General features: G+C 45.6%; 1 pseudogene across 1 annotated transcript in view; it reads left to right on the top strand.

Moving 5' to 3' along the window:
* LOC147030672 (NFX1-type zinc finger-containing protein 1-like) overlaps nt 1–22,920 on the top strand; it is a 141,163-nt pseudogene that overhangs the window by 65,230 nt on the left and 53,013 nt on the right. The window contains exons 7-8 of the transcript XR_015056470.1: nt 802–948; nt 13,451–13,604. The product of XR_015056470.1 is annotated as an NFX1-type zinc finger-containing protein 1-like (transcript). The remainder of the gene's footprint in view (nt 1–801; nt 949–13,450; nt 13,605–22,920) is intronic.

Genomic DNA, 22,920 nt, shown 5'->3' with positions numbered 1-22,920 from the left:
TGAGAATGGACACAGTCTCACATGGTGACAGTAATCCGATTGGCCCGAAAGATGAATGACCACAGACGGATTAAACGTGCCCAATTAAGCAATGTGAAGGAAAATGGAGAAGCATTTCGCTAGACCGAGGGGTCGAAGGTAAGACCGATGGGGTGAAGGAGGGATTGTCGAAATGATGTTTGATGAAGGGGACGTAACGGACCGACGGTATGAAGGAGGAATGATTGAAAGGAGCAGAGTAAGGGTTGGGGTGGGGGGGAGGGATTGTGGGAGGAGGAAGACATCACACCTGGGAAATCTAAACTAACCACCGCATGCCCCCTGAACAACTCCTTGACAAGGGACCAAGGACTGTCTTTACATAGACTCATGAAATAACTGATTCTTGGGACTCCTACATGTCCATGTATGCTCTCCCCCTGGAGTAAGGTACCTTCTGATTTCTCCAATGCAGGACTGTACCGATTCGGTCTTCCATTTGATTTGATTTGAATTTATTTTAATCACATTCTAAATTCAATTGAACAGTAAAAAACGTCATGGGTCAGGGTTCGGCGGCCGATCAAAGCGGGGTTGCACCAAATCGGGACGTCTTGGTACCCGGTCATCACTGCCAGCAGTTATAAAGCGGCAGTTCTAATTATGTCTCTTATTAATTACGTAACACACCAGTATCCAAACGCCACACAAAACACACCACACACCACACAACACAAGTCCTGTCAAGGCTCTGCAATCTCTGATTGCTCTTTTTTGTTGTTTGACATTGCTTTCATTAATTTGTGTGTTTTGTGTTTACAGGCAGATAATGAATTGAACGATTTGGGCAATGAGTTGGAGGCTGTTGAGAGGAATTTAATGAACCTCAACAGGAGAGTGTTTACTTTCTCAACTTTGCAAGAATTCATTCTCGGACACCAGCAGATTCAAATCAATGAAATAAATGCAGTAAGTCTGTGGAATGTTTTGAGATGATTGGCTGTTGCACATGTGACCTGCCACGGTGAAATGAGTCAGAAGTTGCAAAATATATTACCTTTCTTTAAGATGTAGACATGTCCTTAACTTTGAGAAAAAGGTTTCAAAATGATTCCAAATATATTATGGTAATGTGTGTGGTTGTGAGTTTTGGTGAACTACAGTTTGTGCCAAGCCAAAACAACTTCAACGCCATTAACAAACAATCCCACAATACAATTTTTCTTAATTTACTATAAATGGATGGTGTGTGTGTGTGTGTGTGTGTGTGTGTGTGTGTGTGTGTGTGTGTGTCATGTTTGTTCTTGTGTCTGTGGACCGAGTGTGAGGTTTGGCAGTTTTGAAAAACGTGGATCTCGAGCGTGTGAGTCGAGCAGGTCCGAGCATACAAGTCATGGAGGTCCTAGCCAAGGAGGTGTGAGCGTGATTAGGGTCGAACTGAGTGCTTTTGAATTGTGATTTTTGTGAAAAGTATTATACTGTACTTGCTGTAAGCTGAATACGCACAAATATAATGTATTAAGGAGAGCGACACATAAGGAAGGGGGGAGTGGGGAGGAAGAGAAGGGGGAGGAGTGAATGGGGTGGAGGCTTAGAGAGAGAGAGAGAGAGAGAGAGAGAGAGAGAGAGAGAGAGAGAGAGAGAGAGAGAGAGAGAGAGAGAGAGAGAGAGAGAGAGAGAGAGAGAGAGAGAGAGAGAGAGAGAGAGAGAGAGAGAGAGAGAGAGAGAGAGAGAGATAGATAGATAGATAGATAGAGAGATAGAGATAGAGATAGAGATAGAGATAGAGATAGAGATATATAGAGATATATATAGAGAGATATATAGAGAGAGAGATATATATATATATATATATATATATATATATATATATATATATATATGTGTGTGTGTGTTGGTGTACGTGTGTGTGTACGTGCGTGCACACAATATTATGATAACAGACTCGGGTAGTAGGTCCATCAGGTCAGCCTGGGCAGCGCTGGAAATTGATGACCTGAGCATCCCAAACTGATCAAGATGGTACTGGCTCTGCCAGGTGGGCAGCGATTCAGAAGTGAGGTTTGCCTCAGTAGTTTGAATGTGGGATCAATTGTGGGGGTTGGTGGGGTGGAGGAGAGGAGTTGTGGAGGTGGAGATGATGCAGAGAAGATCGTGAAGGTTGGAAGTGTTGTTTGTCCAGGAGACCAGATGGAAAGAAGACAGCAAGGAGGTTGGTTGGAGGGTACAAGCTGTTGCACGTGGTGGCAATGGATGGAATAATGGTGTGGGAATTATAGTATTGGAAGAGATCAGCAAGCAGGTGGTCAGAGTGGCAAGATGGAAGGGACAGATAGTTCTGGCAAGGTTGGTGATAGAGGAAAATGGTGTGTGTTATGTCAGTTATATGGGCCACAAACCAGAAGGTCTGGGGTGGAGAAGCAGGAATTCAAAGACACATTGGAGAGGAATAATGGGAATGGTTGAGCTGGAGATGATGCTGTGCATTGTGGGGGACTTTACTGCTCATGTGGGAGTAGCAGAGCCAGTTGAAGAGGAATGTGTCAGTAAATTTGGTTGGGGAACGAGGAATAGAGAGGGTCAAGACCAGTTGGAGCTGATGGTGAGGAATGGGATGGCCATCGCCGGTTCATTCTTTCAAAAGCTCGTAAGCCACAGGATTACCTATTGGAGTGGACAGCATAGAACATAATTAGATTTGGTGGTGGTAAAGAAGTGACAGTTGTGGAGGGTTAATGATTATAATGCAGTGGCAGGAGAGCATGTTACCACCCAGCGCAATCCTGTGGTAGTGTGGTACGTATGAAGAAAATGAGGGAGGTTTAGAGCAGGGGTCAGAAGATTATTAGGGGGGTAAGTGAAGGGGAAATGTCATCATAGAGCACAATGACGGGATGAGGACTCGGTATGAGCAACTTAGAGAAGAAGCAGAAGATTTGGAGTAGTGGAAGAAGTACGGAGAGGCAATGATGGGAATTGCAGAAGTTTCGTGTGGAAAGAAGTCAGGAAAGCGTTCATCATTGAGGGATGGAAGCCAGATATAGTGGGCAGAGGAGGTATTGAAGGCAGTTGGTGAAAAGGAGGTTTGGAATAGGATAGAGAAGATAAAGGATGTGGGGAGGCAGGCATATGCGGGGTTGCTGCACCTGTATGGGCAGAAGAAGAAATCAGCAAGGAGAGCTGGGGATAAGGTGAAGAATGATATGGATGAGGAGATGTACAAGTTGGAAGATTATGATGGGAGTAAGATATACAAGTTGGCTCGTGACAGGGATGAGGACAGTAAGAACAAGAAGGGGGCGGGCGGTGAGGGGCGATTAAGGATTGTGGTGGGAGGCAAGTGACAGAGAAGGGGGGGCAGTATTGAAGGTATGGGAAGCATATTTCAAAGAGCTGTTGAACCAGGAAGGAAGCAATGGTGAGTGGAGTGGAAAGTGAAGTTGGTGGAGATCATGGAAAAGGAAATGCAGATGGCATTGAAGAGGATGAAGAAGGGAAGAGCACCAGACATTGAGGCATGTACAGTGATGATAATTGCAGCGGGCGAAGTCAAATTCAGTTGGACGAAGAGGCTTTTGAATATACGTATGAGAGAGGGTTCAGTTCCGGAGGATTGAGGATGGTTAATTGTGCTGATATGGAAAGGGAAGAGAGATGTTCAATATCCGGGGAAGTACAGGGGCATTACGCTCCCCAGTCATGTCATGGAGGTGCTGGAGAGGATTCTGGACAGGAGGATATGGAAGAGTGGGAATATGGAGATTGGAGAAGAGTAGTAGGGGTTTAGAAAGCGTAGTGGGGTGACGGATGAGATGTTCGTGCTGAGATAGCAAGTGGAGAAGAGGTTGGAGGTGCAAGATGAAATGGCATTGGGGTTTGTGGACCTGGAGAAGGCCTACGACACTGACCTGAGAAAGATGGTAATGATGACACTGAGGTGGTTGGGAGTGCCAAAAGCAGAAGTTAGTTTGATGGAAGGGATGGAAGTTAGTTTGACAAGGGAACAAAGTGAAGAGTTTTGGTTGGTCCTGGGATATCTGAGGAGTTCAGCGTGAACATCCATTTGAGTCAGGAAAGTGCTCTCGGCCCACTCATGTTTATCATTGTGATTGAGCTGGTAAGCAGGAATGTGAGCATGAGGGGTAGTATGGGGAGGATGCTGTATGCGGACGATCTGGCTGTTGTGGAGAGTTGGCAGGAGATGCGGGAAGTACTCGGGGAGTGGAAGGAGGCATTTGGAAAGAATGGGCTGAAAATGAGTGTGGAAAAGACTGAGGTGATGTGTGTCAGGCAGCAGAGAAAAGGAATGAATATCAGGTTAAAGGGGAAGGAGATCAGACAGGGAAAATGGTTTCATTATCTGGGAGGAACAGTGACCAGGGATGGTAAGTCCAAGGCAGAGGTGTGGAGGAGGATTCAGGTGGGTGCAAATGGGTGGAGCAGGGTAGAGGGAGTTTTTTTTTTTTTGTATACAATGTTGAGGCTCGTATGAGAGCTGACACACAGAACGTACAACAAGGGGATCAGGAGACAAGAGGGGTGGGTGAGGGAAGAACACAACAGTGGAGAACAGAGACATTAGGAGATTTGTGGAAGGGTGAGGGATGGGGTGGGGTCCATGGGGTAAGCAAGATGGACATGACAGGGACTTTCAGGTCCTTACTCTACAAAACTTTCAGGAAGGAAAGCAGGGAATTTGTAGGAGATGGGTTTGGGGTGGATTAATGGGGGTGAAAACATCGTGGTTTTGGATGGGGGATGATAGATGGTGGTGAACAGCTGTTTTGAAGACCTGGAGGGAAGAATGAGATTGAAGAGAGTGTGGGAGTTTGTTCCAAAGGCAGGAAAAAAGAGGAATGAAAGAGTGAAGGTGAGCAGTGATTCTTGATTTTGGTCGTTGTTCCAGAAGGGTGTTGCTGGTGGACCTTGAACACCCTGTGGATATATGGGGGTGACATATCTCAAACAGAGTGGGGTGGGGGGGGGGCGAGGCCAGAGAGGAAATGGTAGAAGACAGAAAGACCACTGACCTGCCTGCGGTGAGAGAGAGCAAGAGACCCAAAGACTTGTTCCAAGTGTTGAACCAGCTTGTGATTTTATTCAGATCTGCAGAGAGTGAAGAGGCTGCTACTTGCCGATCTGAGGGATGACAGATGGTATGGCAGAGGGTGGAGTCATCAGCAAAGAGATAAAGAGGATTTTTCAGAGTCTGAGAGATCATTGATGAAAACCAGAAAAAGAACAGGGCCCAGAACAATGCTTTGAGGACCTCCAGCCTGGGCAGGAAGAGGGGATGACAGAACTCCATCAAGGGCAACATGTTGGCTGCGACAGGAGAGGAAGTCTGCAAGCCATGAGTGGAGATATCCTTGGATACCATAGGAAGAGTTTAGGGAGCAGGGCAGGGTGCCAGACCGTATCGAAAGCACGCGAGCTGTCTCGGGAGATGGCTATGATTTCATGTCTGTCATTGAGGATCTCCATCCATTGTTGGGAGAGCAGAAGCAGCATGTCAAGGGTAGAGTGACCTGGTCTGAATCCAAAATGATGATCGGAAATCAAGCCATTGGAGAAGAAGAAGGATTTAATGTCTGAAGCGATGATGGATTCCATAACCTTGCTGTTGATTGGGAGAAGGCTGATTGGTCTGTCATTGCAGGGATCTGTTTTTGCACCTTTTTCTGCTGAGCGGTCATGTTTGCTGATTTCCAAGCAGATGGCAGATGACCTTGAGCAAATGAGAGGGTGAGTAGAACAGAGAGAGGGTGAGCAAGAGCAGAGGAGCAGGTTTTTCGGCCACGTCGGCTGATGTCATTTGGACCAGTTGCATAATCTGAGTCATGGTTTGACAGAAAGCTCTCTACCTTGTTAGGAGAAAAGGACACAGAGTCCAGCAACAGCTGTGTGTGACTGGGTAAGGTGGGTAATCAGATCCAGAAGAGATGGAGTACCGTTCGTTGAGATCCGAGCCAGGAAGTTGACACATTGGTCAGTCTCAATGAGTTGCAGAAGTCTTTTGCTGAAGTTCCATGGCAGGTGAGAGAGGTCCCCACACCCAGCCAACTGGCATGATGACAGTTGAAGTCACCACATATGAGGAAGAGAGAGTTGGGATGAGAGAATAGAAGTTGGTCCATGTTTTCGGAGAGCAAGATGCAAATGGAGTCATCACTGTTTGGAGGACGGTACAACACACATATAAACATGAGGTGGGAGTGGAGGGGAAGCCATAGCCAGAGGTATTTCTGGGGGTGTGGGGGAGAGAGGGCAGTGCATGGTGAGTGAGGAATGGAGTCTTTGATGAAGAGAGCAACTCCGCTGCCAGGACGAGGCTCATGTCTGTCATCCAGGAGGAGGGAGTAACCAGGGATAGACACTAGGGAGTCGGAGACGTCTTGAAGGAGGAATGTTTCTGTTAAGCAGATTATGTCTGGTTTGTCAGTGGCAACCTGTATGGAAAGGTCTGTCAGGTTTGGGCAAAGGCCCTGGATGTTTGAGGTCTACACTGTTGAGGAAGAGGGAGGGGAGGAGGCTTTGGGTAGAGAGGAGGTGAGAATGAGGATAGGACGGGGGGGGGGGGAGGGACCAATGAATGAAAAGACAACCGAAATGATTGGAAATAACAACAAACAATTATTTCTTACAAACACTGCTCACTTTCACTCTTTCATTCCTCTTTTTTCCTGCCTTTGGAATAAACTCCCTCACTCTATTCAATCCCATTCTTCCCTCCAGGCCTTCAAAACAGTTGTTCACCACCACCTCTTATCGTCCCCCATCCAAATCCTCGATCTTTTCTACCCCCATTAATCCACTACAAACCCACCTCATTCAAATTCCCTGATTTCCTTCCTGAAGACCCTGTAATGTCCATCTTGTATACCCCGTGTTCCCCGCGCCATCCTTCTCCCTTCCACAGATCTCCCAATGTCTCTGTTCCCCACAGTTTTGTCCTTCCCACTCCGCCCCTCTTGCTGTGCGTTGTGTGTTAGCTCTCATACGTGCCTCGACAAGGTATACAATATATATATATATATATATATATATATATATATATATATATATATATATATATATATATATATATATATATATATAGCAAGTATTTATATGGCAAGAAAGCAAAAAGGCACATTAGAGCAGATTTAACCATAACATGGATTCTTCGATCGAACTTACACAAAATACTTGGCCATCATTCACTCAGGGGCAAAGAATAAAACAAGAAGAACTTGAAAATAAAATAAAAGTAACAAATGGAGGAAAGGAAAGCAGCCTTTCCTTCTCTCCTTCACCTCACACAAATATACAGGACAATGCGGAGGAAAATGGATGGGGAAAATGGGCAGTGGCGATGTGAAGCGATGGGGACACGCAGCCGCATCCCTGAGGTGCCCAGACCAGACCCAGGAGGTGAGGCCTCTCTGGAGCTAGATGTGTGACTCGCCTTCCTCTGCCTCAGATTCTTCCTCTTCAGGACCTCGTTGATGAGGTGCTGCCGTTCATCCTCCTCAGCCTTTGTGGCTGACAGGATCGAAAGGGCAGGATGACGCTCGTGGAACGAATGTTCTTTTTCCACAGAAGCTCAACACCAACTTCTTGTGAAACTTTCCTTTCTTTTCCCTCACACGTTTTTCTTCCTTCCCTCACAAGCCTTCTCAGTCTGTCAGTCTTCTGCTCAGGTGAGCTTGTCCCGTTTTTCTCCTTTCTGCTTCCCTCAGCCTTCTGAGTCTGCCCTCTCTTCTACTTTCTGCTTTTTTCGAATTCCCTTTCTGCTTTCTGAGCGATCAGCTTTCTTTCCCTCCTCCCACAAGTGTTCTCCCCCTCCCATTGCTCCACAGCCAATGGGGGCGGATGCATGACGTCACTTGTGGAAGTTGCCATGCCATTCTGAGAGAAGTTTCAACGAAGCCCCCACCCTGCCCTTTCTGCATCCAAAGCCAAAGCGAGAGCCCGCAGCCCCCTCCTTTGCGAGGAAAACGCCCAGTCACAGTGTGTTACACTACCACGCTCACGAGAAGTGCCACGCCTCGCAGGCCATAGTAAACGCCAAGCCCCACGAACATGTATGCGGAAAGCCCCACGAACATGCATGCGGAAAGCCCCACGAACATGCATGCGGAAAGCCCCACGAACATTCATGCGGAAAGCGACACGAGCATGCATGCGAGAGCACCCGATGGGTTATCAAGTAATGCACAGAGGGTGGGAACACGGAAAGGAACCCTGCACGACCGAGGGATGACAGAACGGCCGCGGGATTGAAGGTAAGACCGATGGGGTGAAGGAGGGACTGTTGAAAGGATGTTTGATGGAGGGGAGATGATTGATGGACCATTGAAACGGGCCGATGGGCAATGGAGGGATGATTGAAAGTAACAGAGCGGGAAAGGGAGGAAGACATTACATGGGACAAATACAGCCGAGTCAACGCATGCCCCCCAAAAAGCCCTTTGACAAGGGACCAAGGACTATCTATACAAAGACTAATGAAATAACTGATCCCCGGGTCACCTACGTGTCCATGTATGCTCTGCCACTAGGGTAAGTTTTCCAAAAGCATGACAATATCATGGAAATTGAAAGGGAAGGTTCTGATGTCATTTGTAACGCCGGCCTAACTTTATGGTCTGGAGGCAGTAGCACTGACCTAGACAACAACCACAGAGGCTGCAGGTTTGTGAGAACAACTGGGCCAGGAGGATTACATGAGTGAAGAGGGTGAAGAGAAAGAGGATGGATGAATTGAGGGAGGAGATTGGTGTGCAGATGAGCTTGACTGGTAGATTGGTGAAATATTGGCTGAGATGGACTGGATACTTGGTGCGGATGGTTGAGAGTGAATAGGTTGAGAGAGCAAGGTAGGAGGAAAAGAGTTATACTGTGGTTGAGATGGGAGGATTGTGGGAAGAGGGATATCAGTGAGGTGGAGCTGGTTGGAATACACATACATACATATATATATGTATATATATATATACATATATATATATGTATGTTGTATATATACATACATATATATACATATATATATGTATGCTGGTATACACATACATACATATATATATGTATATATATATATATATATATATATATATATATATATATATATATATATATATATATATATATATATATATATATGGTTAAAATATGACCAGGGTTGCATCAGGAAGGGCATCCGGTGTAAAACCTGTGCCAAATCAGTATGCGGATCATAACGGATGATCGGCTGTTGCGACCCCTAACGGGAGCAGCCGAAAGAAGAATAAGAAGAAGATATATATACACACACATACATACATATACATACATACATACACACATACATACATATACGTGGTATATAAACACGATTGGGTTTTATTTATATCGAGTGATTATTAAACGCTGGGCGGTGTATATACATGATTGGGTTTGATTTATAGTTTGATTTATACCTCTTCACGATTGGGATTTGTATATATATATATATATATATATATATATATATATATATATATATATATATATATATATATATATATATATATATATATATATATATATATATATATATATATATATATATATACATATACAGCTCTGGAAAAAAAATGAGACCACTCCAAAAAAATTAAATCAGCATCTCTCCATGTATGGCAGCCATTCCATTCCAGTGTCTGTTCAATTCCAACACAGGCACACCTCATTATACTTCGTGAGGTATTGATTAGGTGATCACCTGAACCGAATCTTATTTAACAAGGAAAAGTATAAAAACCACTGCTGTGGTCATCACTATCCTCTTGCAATAGGACCAGCTGGATGGCAAAAACAAGTGCTTGTAGTACCTCAAAAGTAATTGGAATCAATAAAATAACTATTGACCATGCCAAAAGAGTTGAAAAGAAAAGTTTTGAGTGAGGAAAAGAAGGGTTCAATTCTGGCTTTACTGTCAGAGGGATACAGTGAGCATCACTTTGCTTCCATCCTTAAAGTTTCAAAGATGGCGGTTCATAAGAACAAGGTCAAGCAGCAGTCATTGGGGACAACAAAGCTACAGACTGGCAGAGGGCGAAAACGACTTTCCACTGAACGGGATGACCGCCAACTCATTCGAATGTCACTCAACAACCGTAGGATGACATCAAGTGACCTACAAAAAGAATGGCAAACGGCAGCTGTGGTGAAGTGTATGGTGAGGGCGGTTCGAAACAGGCTCCTCAGGCTGAAGTCGTGCAAAGCTAGAAAAAGCCCTTCATCAATGAGAAGCAAAGAAGAGCTAGGATGAGGTTTGCAAAAAACCATAAGGATTGGTTTGTAGAGGACTGGAGTAAGGTCATCTTCTCTGATGAGTCCAATTTTCAGCTTTGCCCAATACCTGGTCGTCTAATGGTTAGACGGAAACCTGGAGAGGCCTACAAGCCACAGTGTCTCGCACCCACTGTGAAATTTGGTGGAGGATCAGGGATGATCTGGGGGTGCTTCAGCAAGGCTGGAATCGGGCAGATTTGTCTTTGTGAAGGACTCATGAATCAAGCCACGTACAAGGTTGTCCTGGAAGAACACTTGCTTCCTTCTGCTCTGACAATGTTCCCCAACTCTGAGGATTGGTTTTTCTAGCAGGACAATTCTCCATGCCACACAGCCAGGTCAATCAAGGTGTGAATGGAGGACCATCAGATCAAGACCCTGTCATGGCCAGCCCAATCTCCAGAACTTCCGGTTCCGGTTTTGGACGTGTGGCCCTAAATGGAGTTCTTTCATCCCCTCTTCCTGTGCAGGCTGGAGTTCCTCAAGGTAGCGTTCTGGGCCCTGTTCTTTTTCTGGTTTTCATCAATGACCTCTCGGACTCTCTGGAAAATCCTCTATTTCTCTTTGCCGATGACTCCACCCTCTGCCGTACCATCTGTCATCCCTCAGACTGGCAAGCAGCAGCTTCTTCGCTCACTGCAGATCTGGATAAAATCACAAACTGGTCCAACACGTGGAACATGTCTTTCAATCCAGACAAATCTCACACTCTCACTATGTCTCTTTGAAAGGACCATTTAGAAAACCCCCCCATCCACTTTCTCAACAATCCTCTGGAAGAAGTCTTTTCTTTCAAGCTTCTGGGTCTCACTATCTGCCATGACCTTTCCTGGGAAAGTCACATTTCCAACCTCGCCTCAAAAGCCAGTCGCCGACTGGGAATCCTCCATCGTGCAAAGTCCTTCCTCGGCCCTCTTGAGCTCCTGACCACTTACAAAGCTTTTGTCCGTAGCCTGATGGAGTACTGCTCTCCCCTCTGGGCTGGTGCTCCTGCCTCCCCCCTTTTTCGGATTCACGCTGTCGAAACCAGGGCATTTAAGATCATCGGCATCTCCCGCAATGAAGCTGAGTCTTTGGGCCTCTCACTCAATCACCGCAGGTTGGTCGGTGGTCTTTCTGTCTTCTACCGACTCCTCTCCAGCCTTGCCCCCCCTGCTCTCTCTGCGATTTGTCCCCACCACATTTCCACAGGGCGCTCAAGGTCCGCCAACAACCCCCTTCTGGTAAAACTACCAAAATCACGAATCACTGCTCATCTTCACTCTTTCATTCCTCTTTTTTCCGCCTTTGGAATAAACTTCCTCACTCTATTCTTTCCCATTCTTCCCTCCAGGCTTTCAAAACAGCTGTTCACCACCACCTCTTATCTTCCCCCATCCAAATCCTCGATCTTTTCTACCCCCGATAATCCACCCAAGCCCACTTCCTTCAATTCCCCTGCTTTCCTTCCTGAAATTCCCTGTAATGTCCATCTTCTCTTCGCCATGTTCCCCGTCCCATCCCCATCCCACTGTTTTGTCCCTCCCACTCCCGCCCCTCTTGTCTCATGCCCCCTTGCTGTGAGTTGTGTGTTTGCTCTCATACGAGCCTCGACCAAGGTATACAAAAAAAAAAAAAAACTGAACCCCATTGAAAACCTCTGGAATGTGATCAAGAGGAAGATGGATGGTCACAAGCCATCAAACAAAGCCGAGCTGCTTGAATTTTTGCGCCAGGTGTGGCATAAAGTCACCCAACAGCAATGTGAAAGACAGGTGGAGAGCATGCCGAGACGCATGAAAGCTGTGATTGAAAATCAGGGTTATTCCACAAAATATTGATTTCTGAACTCTTCCAAAGTTAAAACATTTTTATTGTGTTATTTAAAAATGAATATGAACTTGTTTTGTTTGTATTATTTGAGGTCTGAAAACACTGAATCTTTGTTGTTATTTTGACCAGTTGTCATTTTCTGCAAATAAATGCTCGAAATGACAATATTTTTATTTGGAATTTGGGAGAAATGTTGTCAGTTGTTTTTAGAATAAAACAAAAATGTTCATTTTACTCAAACACGTACTATAAATAGTAAAACCAGAAAAACTGATAATTTTGCAGTGGTCTCTTAATTTTTTCCATATATATATATATATATATATATATATATATATATATATATATATATATATATATATATATATATATATATATATATATATATATATATATATATATATATATATATATATACAGTAATCCCCCGCTATATCGCGGTTCACCTATTGCGCCCCCGATTCATCGCAGTTTTTCCCTTGGAACCTAACTAATTTTTTCTGCGGATTCCCCGGGTATATCGCGGTCATAATATATAAAGTATTTAAGCAATAAATTATAATGCGTGGCGCTCGACCAGTCACACAACGCATGAGACAAAGTTTCGCTTGTGAACCTCGAATATTTTCTCCGTTTTTTCTCCAAGCCCCACGATGCCGCCCAAACGCCTTGCACCTTCTAAGGCTTCTGGCATGGAACCGAAGCGCCAGAGGAAGGTTAATATTCACTCGATATAAATCAAATCCAATCCAATCGTGTTTATACACCGCCCAGCGTTTAATAATCACTCGATATAAATAAAACCCAATCGTGTTTACACACCACCCAGCGTTTAATATTCACTCTCTTAAAATCAATCCCAATCGTGTTTATACACTGCCCAGCGTTTAATAATCACTCGATATAAATAAAACCCAATTGTGTTTTTACACCGCGTTTATAAAAAAAATAGGCATTTTTGGGGGAGGCGTCCATTCATCGCGGATTTTCACTTCTTGCGGGGGGGAGTTTGGAACGTAACCCCCGCGATAAACGGGGGATGACTGTATATATATATATATATATATATATATATATATATATATATATATATATATATATATATATATATACATATACATATATATATATATATATATATATATATATATATATATATATATATACATATACATATACATATACATACAGTAATTAATGCTCCACCTCCACTCCAGCCACCCTGCCGCAACTTCCATTGCTGATGTGTTGTGGAATATTTCAGATATCTTGCTGTACAGAAATCTTATGGCATTCCCATAACAAAATTTTTTTTCCTAAAAACTGGTGAACCTCAGCTCACACTTGTTCTCTTTTTGTACAGATGTTGCATACCTGCTGTTTCCATGACTGGCTGGGCCTTGGTCCCAATTCTTCTTGGTTTATGCCACCACATGGAATTGACGCAGACCTGACTTTGTGTGAAGTAGATGATGGATATCATGATTTTCTTCAACACTATGAGCGCAGTTTTGAAGGTAAGAAAAGAAAATTAATTTTGTTTTGGTTCTTGAGATGAGTCAAGAATCCTTGGAGTGAATTATTCCATTGATGAAAAATAAGATTTAAAATATTGCTTATGTTTTATTTTTGGGCCAAACTGTTCCTTTATCATAGAGTGAGTCTTCAGTGATGGAGTTACATGTTCTTTACTCTTGTAATGGTTCTGCGAACCATCACGCTGCAGTAATGGCAACCCCCCATACACAGTGGCTTCCGATATAGATTTCCTATTAAGTGTTCCAGACGGTCCTTTCCTTATGTTTAGTGGGTTATAAAGGGGGATATGCATTGTTTTGGATTCAGGTCGGTTTCCCCCACTTTCTCCCTGTTTTTCTGTCTTTTGCTTGAAAAACCACAATCGGGGGCACACACCATGACAACCACAAGGCAAGGAACTGTGCATGCCACCTCATTTGCATATGCACATCCAAACTCAACCCCCATACCACCTCTAACCGCACCACACTCTCGCTACAACCATCACAATCACCATGCCACTCTGGATAAACTTGCACACAAACATTTATTGCAAATTTCATTTTAAAACCATCTCATACAAGCCCACATTCCAACGCTCGCTCGCATCTCAATGCTCGCTTGCTAGATTGTCCACAGTTCCACCACCATACTTCAACTGCCCTGCTCCAACCACAAACTCCACAGTCGCATCCACGCTGCAAGACCACAACAACCGTCTTTCAGCCACCTTACCTCAGCCAACAGTCTTCCGTCTCGATACAGATCTTCCTCCAAGCGCCATTCGCACCTCAAAACTTCTTCAGCCACCATCTCAACCACTCACCTTCAACAGCAACCACTATCACGCCTCCTCAGGGTGCTGTTTCACTCCCGCTCGGAGTGCCACAACTAACCAAGCTCACTGTCGTCTAGCGCAAGTCTTCCCTGACATTTCTGTTGTTCCTCCCTCTTGGCAGTGACCATCGCACTGTCTGGGGAACCATCCACAACTCTCCAGGACATTTGCACTACCAATGGGGAGCGATGCAAGCTGCCCCCACATTAAGTCAGGAACTCCACTCAATGGCCCGTCTTGAGGACGAATGAGACACTTCCAGCCCAGCGGGTGTGTGGAAGAAGTTATGCCGTCGATGTCTGGACCAATGAGCCCGGCGTGTTCCGAATGAGGATGGTGGGAATTGGACTTTGCGCGGCACAGCCACGTCCATTGGGACATGGACTCTGCCCCACATGGGGGCATATAAATATCCCCCTGGCGGCTTTTAACGTGCTTGCTCGGCTTGGCTGTGGTGCTACTTGGAAGTCTCTCTAATGGAGACTTCTTTTGGGGCTGGTCTTGAGGTAGAGTAACGCGGGATGCAGCGGAGTGCAGCATTTTAATAATCCGGCTGCACAGCGACACTCCACTATCCCCATCCCAGTTCTCCCTTGCCTTTCCCTAAGTGCGAGAGAGCATGGTTTCATTGGTCCATACACGGTGAGAGATATATCCTTCCAGTCATTATTCCAATTTGGGGCCAATGTGATGTTGAGGATAAGTTAAGTCTGTCTGTCTACGTTATAATTGATCTGTTTAGCTCTGCCCTTGACCTGTGTTCTCGTTTGTAAATACTTTTATTTATTTAGGCACACCTCACCCATCATTGCTTTCCTTGCTGCGAGTATTTTCTTTTGGAATACATCCCTTGCTTATTGTGCCACATACTTTTCCTTGCCCTTGCAATTAAACAATTATTTGTTATTGTAATGTACCCAGCTCGTCATGTGTTTTCCTCCATTGACCCAGCATAGTCCGCATGTAGTGTTAACCGGGAAGTTCTACCTCACATATTGGCTGAACACCGTTAGCTGGTACATACTTGGCAGCTCCGCTCAGCTGCACCTAATCAGGAAAGATAAGATGAGTACGCATCGAGGGCATGGGCCCTCCTTGATGCCATCGTCCAAAGGTAAGGTAACCTCATGAAGTGGCGACACCCTGCCAAGATTGGCGATAACGATCGGCGTTTGTGATTGATTTCCAACCCACCGAGCCATGGAGTTATCCATGGCTGGTGGCCTTAGGACGGCTGGTGGTCGGGGAAACTCGAGTGCTTCCCCTCATAGCGAACCTCGAAGCCCAGGCCGTAACACGATAAATACATTAGATGTTTTGTTGAATTTTCTGGAAATTGGTGTTTAAGTATTGGAATATATTTAACCCCAACTATTAATTATTTATCTTCCTCCCTTTGCCCTCCCCCGACTCCACTATTCATTTCCTGGATCCATGACTGATGTGAGCACGATTGAATATAGCATGTGGTGGTACCAGTCCTGGAAGCTGTATTATGTGCAAGCCAATGTCAAGTTGTGCTCTGATGAGTCTGTAATGCAGATGTTGCTGGTCATGGATGAGTGGCAGTTTCGTCAATTAAGACATCAATGAAGTCTTGCCAGAAGTCCATGAGGGGCTCTTCCAAATCAACACTATGTCCAGACATTGTATCCAGTTCCAGAAATGAAGACAGTGGGCAACAACACCGTGCTGTAGAAACCATTGCACATACTAGATGCACTAGTTAAGCATGCGATGTGCATTTCACACGTTGGATACGTCTTTGGTCAGTTTGAGAGTAAGAAGCATACAATCCAAATCCAGGCTTCTGGCAATGGTGCTTGTAGATACAAAGAGCTAGTTTGGCAGAGCAGCTTTCAGGTTTTCCTTCATCTGAGTCAAAGTCAGAAGGGGATTGACATTGAGGAGATGCTGCAGACAATGCCGCATGTCATCGTCCATCTTCACGTTGTGTGCGCCTCCCTTTGGCAATCTTTCTAATCGACTAGTTTTCAGATAAATCGAGATAATTGATCTTGCTGTTGCTGTATTCATGTCTAGATTGTCGGCCAATTCTCAGCAGTCCAGCACATTGCTTTTGAAGCCATCAAATGAGCCTATCCCTGTCTACATCGGAAACCTTTCTATGGCGACCAAGTGCTGCCATTGCTATTTGTGAATCTGAAAATGAAGAACTAGCCTACTTGTACAAATACAAATAAAGATGTGTAATATCTTTCTCAACATTTCACAGATCACAAAAGATACATATGATATAAAATATTATGATTGTGTCATAATGGTCTACATATGCAAATGACATGCACGCACCTTCAGTCGGAATTTGAAAGCACATATTGTGAATTACAATGCATGTTCTTGAATTTGAATGCCCAAATTCCAACAACTGGCACTGCTGACTTGATTGAAATTGAAATGAGATTGCAAATGAAAATGAATGATCATGCAGTCAAATTGAATGCCAAAAGATGAAAATGGCTGGGAAAACCTATATTTGCACAACTATCCACAATAATCTTTCTTTTTCTTTTTCTTTCAGCTTTTCCCAATTTGATTTGGGGTCGCCACAATGCTGGTTGACCACCCTTCTCCATCCCCTCCTGTCATTCGCCCATTCTTCTTCTACATCATTCGCCACCGCATCCTTCCATCTGGTCTTAGAGCTTCCTTTTCAACTTCTTCCTGGCAGTCAAATCTGCATCTTTGCCTCACCACATATTTTTTTCTCTCTCTCTCTCTCTCTCTCTCTCTCTCTCTCTCTCTCTCTCTCTCTCTCTCTCTCTCTCTCTCTCTCTCTCTCTCTCTCTCTCTCTCCATCTCTCTCCATCTCTCTCCATCTCTCTCCATCTCTCTCCATCTCTCTCCATCTCTCTCCATCTCTCTCCATCTCTCTCCATCTCTCTCCATCTCTCTCCATCTCTCTCCATCTCTCTCCATCTCTCTCCATCTCTCTCTCTCTCTCTCCATCTCTCTCCATCTCTCTCCATCTCTCTCCCTCTCTCTCCATCTCTCTCCATCTCTCTCCATCTCTCTCCATCTCTCTCCATCTCTCTCCATCTCTCTCCATCTCTCTCTCTCTCTCTCTCTCTCTCTCTCGCTCTCTCTCGCTCTCTCTCGCTCTCTCTCGCTCTCTCTCTCTCTCTCTCTCTCTCTCTCTCTCTCTCTCTCTCTCTCTCTCTCTGTCTCTGTCTCTGTCTCTGTCTCTCTCTCTGTCTCTCTCTCTCTCTCTCTCTCTCTCTCTCTCTCTCTCTCTCTCTCTCTCTCTCTCTCTCTCTCTCCATCTCTCTCTCTCTCTCTCCATCTCTCTCTCTCTCCATCTCTCTCCATCTCTCTCCATCTCTCTCCATCTCTCTCCATCTCTCTCCATGTCTCTCTCTCTCTCTCTCTCTCTCTCTCTCTCTCTCTCTCTCTCTCTCTCTCTCTCTCTCTCTCTCTCTCTCTCTCTCTCTCTCTCTCTCTCTCTCTCTCTCTCACACTGTCTCTCTCTCCTCTCTCTCTCCTCTCTCTCTCCTCTCTCTCTCCTCTCTCTCTCCTCTCTCTCTCCTCTCTCTCTCCTCTCTCTCTCCTCTCTCTGTCTCTCTCTCTTTCTCTCTCTCTTCAGATGAACAAACCAATTTAATCTTTTCTCGGCTACTTTTCTTCAATATTTACACAGTCTTCACTGGTTTGGCAATCTTTCCAATCGAATAGTTTTCTATTGTCAGGTCAGGCCGGATCAGATCTTTGACTTGCTACAGGAATCATGTATACCTGTACTAACCTGTTCCATGGTCGGGTTGTCGGCGATTAAACCGTTTACCCCACCAGTTTTCTGGTGAGGAGGGCGTATGATATGGACACCCAGCAGGATGAAGAACAAAGCCTGTCAAAGGGCAGAGGAGCTCCTTGTGAGCCAATAGCCATCTATATTGAGTGCCCAACTGTGTCTGCGGACGTCGTCCTGCATTTGGGTTATTTCTTATTAGGAGGTTGGTGGCAGGATTTGCACTCCGGCCACCGTAAAACTCTTCATTGTACAAAACATTCCAGAAGCAGAAAAAAATCTGAAAACCCACTCTGTTGGAGTACCTCCTGTGCAGCTTCCCTTCATAGGGAAGCTCACCAGATGATGGCATTGGGGCAAAGCCTTCGGGACCCCCAATCTTTGATGATAGGAGAGAAACCACGGGGTAACATTCCCGGGTCAGATTGCGGGAGAGTGTGTCGGGGTGGTGCTGAGGTGTAGTCCACCCGACGGCAGTCTCCTTGGGTTAACCTGAGGCGGTCCCTTCGGGTGGGTGCCTGGAATGTCCTATCCCTAAAAGAGGATGATCACCTGTCTCTGTTATCATCTGAGCTCAAGCATTTGGACATTGGTATTGCAGCACACTCTGAGGCTCGGAGACTGGATTGCGGTGAGATCATGGTGGGTGGTTATACCGACTATATTGGTCTGGTCACTCTGATGGTTACTATGCCCAAGGAGTTGCTGTGGCTGTGTCCAATAAGCTGACTCCAATGATAATTGAGGAAACAGTCAACGAGCGTATTATGAGATGAAGGATTCATCACTCCTTGGGTGTCATTTCCCTCGTCTCTGTATATACTCCAACTGAGGTGAGTGATCCCACCGTTAAAGACGCATTTTATGCCATGCTCGAGTCTGTGGTTGATCAGTGCCCCAGGCGAGATACACTCCTAGTCTTGGGGGATTTCATTGCATTGACTGGAACTGAAAGGGATGGTTATGAGACATGTGTTGGTCCCCATGGGTCAGGAACTGTGAACCAGAATGTCACTAAGTTCCTTGAGTTTGCGAGAAGTCATGGACTTAGGGTGGCCGGTTTATGGTTTCAGCACCCACAGGCTCATCGCTGGACTTGGTATTCCAATGCTGGTGGTGTGGCAAAGGAGATTGACCATGTCCTCGTTGATGGTCGCTGGAGGATGACCCAGAACTGCAGGGTCTACTCGAGTGTTCAATTCCTCAATACTGACCACCGGCTTGTTGTGACAACTCTTAAGTTGCACCTTCAATCCAGGAGAATGTTACCATCCCAGCCTAGGCTGTATATTGGCAAGCTCAAGGATGAGAGGGTAGCTGAGCAGTTTGCAAATAGGCTGAGTGGAGATTTGGGGGTTCTGGGTTCTTTGGGGGATCCTGAAGAGTTGTGAAGTGCCTTCAAGACCACCATCCTTGATGTTGCCGGGAGATGTCTTGGAATTCACCGTAGGGTGAAGAAGAACTCTGTCTCTCAAGGGACACTGGATACCATTGCCAAGAGTCGCAGGGCCAGGCTGAATGGCAGAGCTGAGCTGTTCAGGATGCTGAGGCATAAAACTGTACATGCACTTAGGGTGGGCAAGGAGGCCGATGTGCAAGGAATCTGTGAGGGGGTAGAGCATCATCTGTGGTCAAGTGATTCTCATCCTGCTTACAGGGGAATTCGCACGTTGCGTTCGTCCAAGCCCATCCCTTGGTGTACTGCAGTTAGAGCAGAGAGTGGTAGACTGTTGACAGAGGAGTCTGAAGTGAAGGCCCGCTGGGCGGGATACTTTGAGCGGTTGTACCAGGCTGATCCAGCTGTCGAGTTGGTCGTCAGCGGTGTCACAATTCTTGTTGCTGTCCCTCCAATCAACTGTCGCCCACCTTCATTTGTGGAAACACAGGTTGCGGTGAAGCGGTTGAAATGGGGTAAAGCTACAGGGATCAGTGGCATCCATGCTGAACTTCTCAACGCTGGTGGAAATGCTGCACTCATGTTGTTACATGCAGTTCTGTGCCCTACCTGGAACACAGGCATCATCCCAACTGACTTGAAGAGGAACCTTGTTTTTCCTCTCTGGAAAAGGAAGGGTGATCGCCAAGACTGCTGCAACGACCGAGGGGTGGCACTGCTCTCAGTGCCAGGCAAGGTCTTTGCTCGGAAAGTTCTTGATGGCGTCCGCCACCATCTGCTTGAGCTCCAACATCCAGAGCAGTCAGGCTCTACACCAAAGAGGTCAACGATTGACCGTATCCTTGCTCTTCGGGTCCTCACCGAACGCAGACGAGAGTTTCGGCAGGGGCTGCTTGCAGCCTATGTTGATCTCTGTAAAGCGTTTGATTCAGTGCATCAGGATGCCCTCTGGAGTATTCTTGGTCTTCATGGGGTGCCACCAAAACTGATTGATCTGATGTCTGAACTATACTCTGGTTCTGAGAGTGCTGTGAGGTGTGGTGGTAGCACGTCTGACTTATTTCCAGTTGTTACTGGAGTTTGTCATGGGTGTGTACTGGCCCCCACACTTTTCAGCACTTGTACGGACTGGATTCTGTGGAGGATGTCGGAGAGATCAAGTGGCGCTGCATCGTTTGGGAATGTCAAGATCTTTGACCTTGATTTCGCAGATGATGCAGTCATCTTCACGGAGACTTTAGATATCCTTTTGGGGGCCCTCGAGGTGCTGAATGAGGAGTCGGAGCCACTGGGATCATGGGTTTCCCGGTCAAAACTAAGATCCAGGCTTTCAATGACATCTTGGATGCTGCTGTCCTCTCTTTACCTGTTTGTGGTGAGGATGTTGAGGTCACCGAGAGATTCACTTACCTTGGCAATGATATTCATGTCTCTGCGAGCTGTGAGCTAGAGGTCAACAGACGTCTGGGTCGGGCTTGGGTAGTCATGGATTCACTGGATCATGGCATGTGGCACTGCCGGTACCTGTGTGCGAGGACGAAAGTCCGAGTCTTCAGGTCGTTGGTGCTTCCAGTCTTGCTCTGCAGATGTGAGACTTGGACTCTGACCAGGGATCTGAGACAGAGACTTAATTTCTTTGGTGCCAGGTCTCTTCGGAGAATCCTTGGCTGTCGCTGGTCGGACTTTGTGTCCAACGAGCGGTTGCTGAGAGAGACTCAAATGAGATTTGTTACCTGCATAGTCCGTGAGCATCAGTTGCGGCTGTATGGACATGTGGCTCGTTTTCCTGATGCTGATCCTGCTCACCAGATTCTCTCAGCGAGGGAGCCTCGTGAGTAGAGGAGGCCAATGGGCTGACCACGTGCCTCGTGGTTGCAGCAGGTTGATCAGCATCTCAAGGACATGGGGGTCGGCCAGGCATCTGCCTGGGGGATGGCCAGACGGAGGCTCCTGGAGTACCGGTGGAAAGTTGACGCAGCGACACGCTGCTCTGGTGCATGCTCCCATTCCTGACCTGACCTTCACTGGTTCCTGATCTTGTCCTTTTTTGTCACTCCACAAATCCATCTCAGCATCCTCATCTCATTTGCATCTAGTTTCTGTTCGCCTTTCCTTCATATTGCCCATGTTTCCATGCTATTATATAACAATGCCGACCTCACAACTGTCTTGTAAATTCTTCCTTTCAGTTTTGGAAGTATATTTCTGTCACACAACACTCCACTTGTCTTTCTCAATTATTCCAACCAGAACTAATCTGTAGCTTAAAGAGCAGGTTGCGGGTCACCAAACATGTTCTGAAAATTTATCAATATGATTATATGTGCATTAAATAGTTCGATGCAAACTATCGTGGTTGCCTAACTATTGGGAAATTTAATGAAATTTAACTCCGAAGTGGTTATTTCTCGAGGCTGTTGAAAAAAAACAGCCGTGTGCCATATATGGATTATGACGTCACGTTCTCCAAAACAAAGCGGACGCTCACTCGCTCATTGAAGAAGTGTCCAGTTCAGCGGGCCGTTCTTTCGCTTTTTTGAGCTTGCAACTATCTATATTATCCTTTTTTATTTTGAATTATTGTAGAACAAAGTTTTTTGGATATGTGTACATCATGCCTCGTATGTGTGTCGTCATGTTTTGTGAAAATGGCTGGAAAACGGGTAATCGCTCCGACCGATTCCCGAAGGAATCAAACATTCACCGGTAGTGGATAAGATTTGTCCAAACAAAACGGGCGAATTTTCCCCCAAAGGAAATGGGTAAAGAAGACCCTTTGGATAGACTTGTCATTTGTGGTGACCATTTCACAGCCGAGGATTACGAAGGCAACGCAATGAGTGAGCTCCGTTTCAAAACAACTGCTCAAGTGAGACTGAAGCGTGACGCTGTGCCCACCATTCAGCCTTCTCCTCCTCAGCTGGCTCCTTCTTCATTTTCTCACACTGTGTCACCGACGATGATTCGCAATTTAGTTTTAATGGCCAATTATTCAATTAGCGCCAACGTATTTTACCTTTTCGCAATGTCATCGCAAGGAAAAACACAAAGAGAAGAGAAGAGAAAAAAAAAAAAACGTACGTGCAAAAACAAACAAACAAACAAAAAACACTTTCAAACAACCACACAGTCTGTTCCTTTGCTCTCGTAAACGATGACTGGATTGGGGCATTGTGTTTATCTATAAATGCGCATAAGAAATCGAGTAATTATTAGAATACACTAAGTCATCACTATCCTGAAGTCCGTACGTTGTAACCGGTAATTGGGGAACGTGGCTGAGAATCTCTTCCCCATCGGCCACGCCTACGCAGC

Source organism: Eptatretus burgeri, chromosome 3, assembly GCF_056783735.1.
Source record: "Eptatretus burgeri isolate ZD-2024b chromosome 3, Ebu_testis_v1, whole genome shotgun sequence".
NCBI classification, from domain to species: Eukaryota; Metazoa; Chordata; class Myxini; order Myxiniformes; family Myxinidae; genus Eptatretus; species Eptatretus burgeri.
Note: the sequence above shows the minus strand (reverse complement) of the source record. Positions and strands in the feature narration are given on the sequence as shown.